This window comes from Saccostrea echinata, unplaced genomic scaffold (genome assembly GCF_033153115.1).
Source record: "Saccostrea echinata isolate AGI-Se365-2 ecotype Australia unplaced genomic scaffold, CSIRO_AGI_Sech_v1 ptg000036l, whole genome shotgun sequence".
Taxonomy (NCBI): domain Eukaryota; kingdom Metazoa; phylum Mollusca; class Bivalvia; order Ostreida; family Ostreidae; genus Saccostrea; species Saccostrea echinata.
The window spans coordinates 3,460,336-3,466,963 of record NW_026889785.1 but is presented as its reverse complement, the minus strand read 5'-3'; the positions used below and the strand labels follow the sequence as shown (position 1 = coordinate 3,466,963).

The 6,628-nt window shown below is 33.2% G+C and overlaps 1 long non-coding RNA gene across 1 annotated transcript; it reads left to right on the top strand.

Annotated features, from left to right (window-relative positions):
- The first annotated feature begins 308 nt into the window (after positions 1 to 308).
- Positions 309 to 4,410, top strand: LOC133200043 (uncharacterized). Its single transcript, XR_009722873.1, has 3 exons — positions 309 to 342; positions 2,753 to 2,824; positions 4,049 to 4,410. It is a non-coding gene; the product is annotated as an uncharacterized LOC133200043 (long non-coding RNA).
- The last annotated feature ends 2,218 nt before the right edge of the window (positions 4,411 to 6,628 follow it).

The window sequence follows — 6,628 nt, the reverse complement described above, 5'->3', positions numbered from 1 at the left end:
TTTCATAATTGTGAAAAAAGTTACTGGTAAATCATTCTCAGCTTAGGTAGTAATATATAATTTATCGTTGAAAGCTATAGAAAGTCTGCATTCAGTTTGTACCATTGTTTTTATCTTTCTTGTATTTCGTATGAAAAATAGAATATGCTATTGTATTCTTTTACATCATGTAAATTTTCTTTACAACGTCATGTAAATTTTCTTTACAACGTGTAGTATTCCAGAGTTTTAAATGCAGGTTGGTTTTTAGACTGTAATAGCGTTATGTACTTATATCCGGTGTTAACTTTTTCATTCGGAAAGGCGAAAGATCAGACCCCACGCTTTTTTTTTTCAGAAAAGGTGAGCTATAGTGTTTATTATACCTAATTGTATTCGTTATAATTCATAGAAATAGGTTTCTGAACCCAATGTTAATTTTTGCTGAATTGTGTCATAATTTTGGTAGTAGACTGTGCTGCATTCCGGAGGAAGGGGGGTCATTTTTTTTAAACATAGAATGGTAAATATTAGATCATGTTGGGATAATGCCCTCACTGTGTCATGTAGTATTGTGTCTCTGTGTAACTGTGTAATGCCTATTTGTAGTTATGAAAGTAACATAAATTTCTGAGAACCTGCAGACTTTGGGCTGAAGATTCCTAGCTATTATCAGATTATCAACACAAAACTGAGTTGATTATAATATGAAAGTGACTTGATAATTTTCAGAAGCCTCATAATGTTCAAGTTGAAGTATTTTATTAAAGTTTTGAAAGCTATGATCATATATTAAACACATGTTGAAAGTGCACAATATACATAAGCAACTTGTCTTACAAGGTATATGATTATAAGAAAATATTTTAATAATCAAACTTAAAATGATATTAATTTAGATCAAGTGTAATTTTAAACTGACACATAAGACATATGCATGTTTTGATCTTCTTTGAAACAATTTGACTTGATTTTGTAACATAAAACTTGATTTTGTAATTGTTCATCATAAATACCATGTTTTTATTTTCACTAGAACTGTTTAAATGTGGTTCAGTTGCTTAATATATCATAAATCACTGTAGAGTCAAAACCATCTAAAACACTGTCAGAACAGTATTATCGGGTAATATGAATTCTGCATTCTATAAATAGAGTATGTGGTCTGATGTAATTGCCATTTTCAATCTCTAAAGGTAGTGATCCATAATATTTGTTTCTTTGTTATATAACGTCCCTTGACTCCATTTCGATAATTTTTCATTCATGCCACCAACACAGTCTCATCTGAAGGACCAGACTCCACGTACCACAGTGGATTCGGAGCAGTCGCTCTGACCACTGGGCCACATTGGCCGTATGACCCATTATGAAAATTTGACATAATACTTCTATGATCTTTTTTTTTTTTGGACTTGATAGAATGACTGATATGGAATTAGATTTCTGTACTCTATATGTTTTTAACTGTTTACCATTTGCCTTATTTCTATTACTAAGTCAGCTCTAAACAATGGCCAATAGAGACTACTAATTCTGACTAATTATACAGATAGAGTGATCTGCCCTTGATGTGAAATGCAATGAAAGAAAATTAAATAAGTGGCCATGTCCTTATCCTGTAGATTATAATCTTGAATCTGGAAAGGGGTACATATCTTCAACAAACTTATACATGTATGTAGTCTTGCTTTTATGGAAAAGTATAATTTATGTAATTTTTCCCACTCTCAGAGTATGATTGCATATCTCTTAGATGTTACAGGTTACTTGACTTAAAAAATAAATAAATATTAATTAAATCCAGTTGTAAAAAATGATTAAATTATAGCTACTAACCAAAGAGTTAGGGGTCGTACATAACTTATAATTAATATATTTTAATATTACAAGATTTCCATTTCTATTTTATACTACAGTTTGCTATTTTGTTCATTCTAGCATTTCAATAATACAAAATGTACTTAAAAGTTAAGCAGATGGCTTGTATATATGTCTTGAACATTGTTATCTAGTCTTTGAAGTACATTTAGTTAATCCCCTGTGCAGTTATCTTTTGTTACCCAGAAGACAGTATAGATGTCACAGAAATTAACACTTTACCTGTCCACATCACTCTATTGTAAAGATGTAAAACAATCCTGAGTAAATTAAATAATCATTCAATTCCCCTTAAGGCTAAGATTATATTTTATCAAAAAAAAAAACAACAACAAACAAACAAAAACAAAGAGATAATCTCAGTTGTAGTAGTGTGGCAGCTGGAGTGGTAGTTTAGCAGCAAGAGAGTTAGGAGTTAGGGCTAGAGCAGGCAGCTAGCAGACACAGTTTGACATATGTATATAATGTACATATTTCTGTAATAAAGACTGGAAAAGGAATTATCTTATGTCTGAATCCTTGACGGATCTATGTCAAGGACAGATAACCATGTCTAATGGTTACTGAGTGACCGAGTGTTGAGGCCAGGTGTGCACGTGTGTGCACTACCTATTCTGGGTGGACCCCTACCCTCCCCAGATCGACGGTCACAAAATTTCAAGAACATTTAAATTGATGTTGTAATTTGGCTGTCACTTAAAGTGTGTCCATTTTAAAATGTTCCGAGTTTCCATCAGATTTTTTTCTGTGTCACAACTGTCCATCAGAGTTCATTGTAAATGAAACTGCATGCAGGGTGTGAGGGAATGGATATGCAAGTGGTTTTCAAGTCTTTTCTTGGCTCTTTTAAATAATTATTATTGTACTATCGTAAACTCTATTTTCATTTCAGATTCTACATGTAGTATCCACCTAACAAATCATCTGAAAATGTAAAGAGGATGAAGAATACTTCTGATAAAAAGTAAGTCTTAGTAAGCACTTATTATTTTGCTGTAATTTAGGGAATAAGGACTAAAGTACAAAATATTTGTTTTGATATTTTTATTGTCTATTGTATTCTAACTATATCAAAAATTTCAGAGTTTTAATCTTTTTATCTTTCATTGTCACACTGATGGTTGTCAGTGTGTGTTTGTGTGTGTGTGTGTGGGGGGGGGGGGGGGATAGACGCTGTTTTCCTTTACTGTGTAAGCTTTATATGTATGATTTTCTACCAAATTAACAGAATTTGTCCATATTTTCTCAGGGAGTCCAAGTAATTTTTTTAATTACTTTCCTGTGTATATTTAATAACTTACCTAATGCCAGAGTGGGTGTGGGGTCCAATTTTTTGAACCATGTTTGGAATTAAGCATTCTTTGGTCAGAGGGATTCAAGTATGTTTAAATGAAGTGCCACACCCTCTTTGAAAGAGGGAATAATTTAGGGTAACATATACATTTTTATTTTCAAAAACGTAGATCTGCATGTACTTATAGAGTGCAGATTCATTTTCATTCAATTGATATTCCCTGGGCCCAGACTGAGGCCACAATAGAGGGTCAGAATTTGACATAGGAATAAAGAGGAATAATTCAGAGATGAACAGAAATATTAAGTCATTTTAAAGGCTGTCCAAACATTATTCTCTGTTTTATGTCACACACATGCTAATGTATTAAATGAAATAAATGACCCCTTTTATTAAAAAAAAAGGAAGTATGTCAGCCACACTTTGTGAGCTACCTATGAAAATTATATGAATTATTTCAAAAGAAGTATTTAACAGCAAGCCTATTTATGTTATTCAAATATCCTGAACCATGGCCTATGGGTCTAGGGTGGGGTTAAAAGAGGGGATTATATTTTGATGTGCGAGTAAAATGAAAAAAGAAATCCTTTATTTACTCTGAGACTCTGGAACAAAGGGATAACACGTAATATCGATATGCATAAACATGTGTGTATATACTCATGTACATTTAGATTAAATTCAAGTTTGTTTTATTTTATTGTCCTTAGAATTTAAAAGAGGCAACTTTAATAGACTAGCGAGTACACATAAATTTTTAGATTATTTAAAATCATTCTAGTAAAAAAATGCTGAAATTGTGAAATTTGATAATAATTAATAAATCAAGGGCTTGTACTATAGCAGCATTAGCGATTCTGTTAAACTACATGTATATTCATATATTTTCAATAGGTTCAAATAGCTGATGAGCAGGTCAATCCAACTTGAACATGACATTATTTCTACAAGGATGAAAACAAGTCTCTGGTGTACTTAAGCATTGACATTGTAGAAGTCAACAGAAAGGGGAACAGGTCATACATGCAGACTAAAGTGTTGTGTTGCACAGTTCAGAAAACATAAAGCCACCGCTAACATAAATGCAAGCGAGTCGTCAAGAACTGAAGTCAACCACTCAAGGACTTTTCTGTTGGATTATGTTGGACTACAAACTGATTATGTGACAAAGAAATCCACCTTGATGCTTGTTGGCTACCATTGATGTGAAATTAAGCATTTATTATCCTAATTACTTTTACATATTCTTGATTATATAAGACATACATCTTATTGAAATTAAATAAAAAAAAACATATGATTTGTTTGAATTGTTTTCTGAAATTGATAGTTTATGTTTAGTGAAGGAGGTATGGTCAATCTGCTGTAAATAGAAAAGACTATATATATTGAACTTTCTTCAAGTTTCCACAATGCGGAAACCATAGTATACTAATTGTGTATCAAATGATTAGGCAAGCTGAAACCATTCATATACTTCAAGTTTCATCAAGATTCCGCAATGCGGAAACCATAGTATGCTGCATGTATATCAACTGTTTACGCATGCTGAAACCTTACATATTCTTCAAGTTTCATCAAGTTTCAGTTGCGGAAACCATTTGGATTCGTGGACACCTTAAGTTTCCGCACTGCGGAAACTTGATGAAACTTGAAGTTTCAGTACTGAAACTTTGCGGAAACTATTAGTAAGCTTAAGTTTCCGCAGAGTTTCAGCAGTGTTTCAACCATGCGGAAACTGTTTTTTTCATCCAGTGTAAGTACAAATTTTCAGCCAAATCCTTGCAACAGTTTCCAAGAAATGGTCCGGACAAAATCTCGTATACAGACAGACGGACATGCTGATTCCAATATACCCCCCTAAACTTCGTTTGCGGAGGATAATATAATTTTTTAAATGTTTAAAAAGGTTGTTCCAGTTGTACTTTGAGAAGGGATATACAGTAGTAATGCTTATTCATGTTATGACTGTGGGAAGCAGTAAAGACTAAACGTGGATTAGAGCAGCCATACATGCAATAAATGCTCAGTTTGTTACAAAATTTTCTCATCAAAACAGCGTCTAAAGACTCATGTATACTTTAAGATGCCAATTCATAATTTCCATTCTTCAAAATCTGAGATATCGAGAAGAGATTGCATTATTGAATCTGAGACAACTGAAATATACTTTCATCCTGTTAAAAAGGATTAAGTTCTTTATTATCAATGGGACATTTTGTAGGATCTTTGCCTACAAAAACCAACACACATGTCCGGCTTGGTATACCAAGTACCGTTCAAAAAGTAGTTGGAGACGGTAACTGCTTCTTTATGTGCATCTCCTACACTGTCAGTGCCGGTCAACAGTTTCATTCAGTTGTACGAGAGAGAGTAATAAATCACATGAGGAAGATGGATGATAAGTTAACATCGGTTTTACCAGTGATAGAGAGTGTTGCCAACTACATTAGACGAACACGGATCAGTGAATGTACTTTTTGGGCTACAGAAGTTGAAATAGTAATCGCTGCACATTTACTTAAGACAGACATCTTCATTTACACTGATTCGGATACACTGATGTCTTTGTATGATACTCCTGTTGAATGTAAAGGAAAGAAAAATCGAAGAAAACCTGCTTTTCAGATTGATTGTTTCAGATTGAAACACTGGACCAATGAGAGAGACATGTACAAAATCATTCATGGGTTAACCTGTTTTGATATGTCTCACAGCACACCAGAATTGGAAAGAACATTTAATATGCAAGATGGTCATTGTGAAGAATATGGGACTTTAAAACCTGAAATGAGAAACAGAGAATTAATTCCAAGAGATTGTAGATTTACTTGAATAAAAAAAAATGTTTTAACATTGAGCTTGTGTGTGTGTGTGTGTGTTTTTTTTTTTTTTTTTTTTTTTTTTTTTGCCGAGACTGTGAATCGCTACCAAGTATGACGTCATAATATAAGGTTTGTGTATTGACTGACTTAGCAAAAAGTAAACAAAACGTACACGCAAAAGGTACTGACTCAGCAAAACGTAGGTAAAAGGTTTAACTCATGCTCTGCAGGTGTTGATATTTTTGCACACCATCCCCTATCCCCCACTTTATTCTACTGGGGTTTGGTTTTTCCATAGATACTAAAAAAATAAAACTTCAAAGGTGGGTTTAAATAAAGGTGAAGGATGAAAAAACATCAATTGACCATAACCATGAGTCAAAGTCAGTCAAAGGAAAAAAAAATAGAGGAAGAGACTATAGATATCTTGGATGAGGAGAAAAAACAGTTATTAGAAAAAAGATTGATCATGCATATGGAAGAACATTCCAGTCCTCAAAGAAGAATAGAAGTGAAAACTCTGGAAGAGGAGGAACCCTGTAATGTTTACTTGGGAGAAAATGAGAAGATCCATGACCCAAATAACCCATTCAGAGATTATCCAGTTGCCATTAACTGGACATTTGTCATCCATGATGTGAGAGAAGAA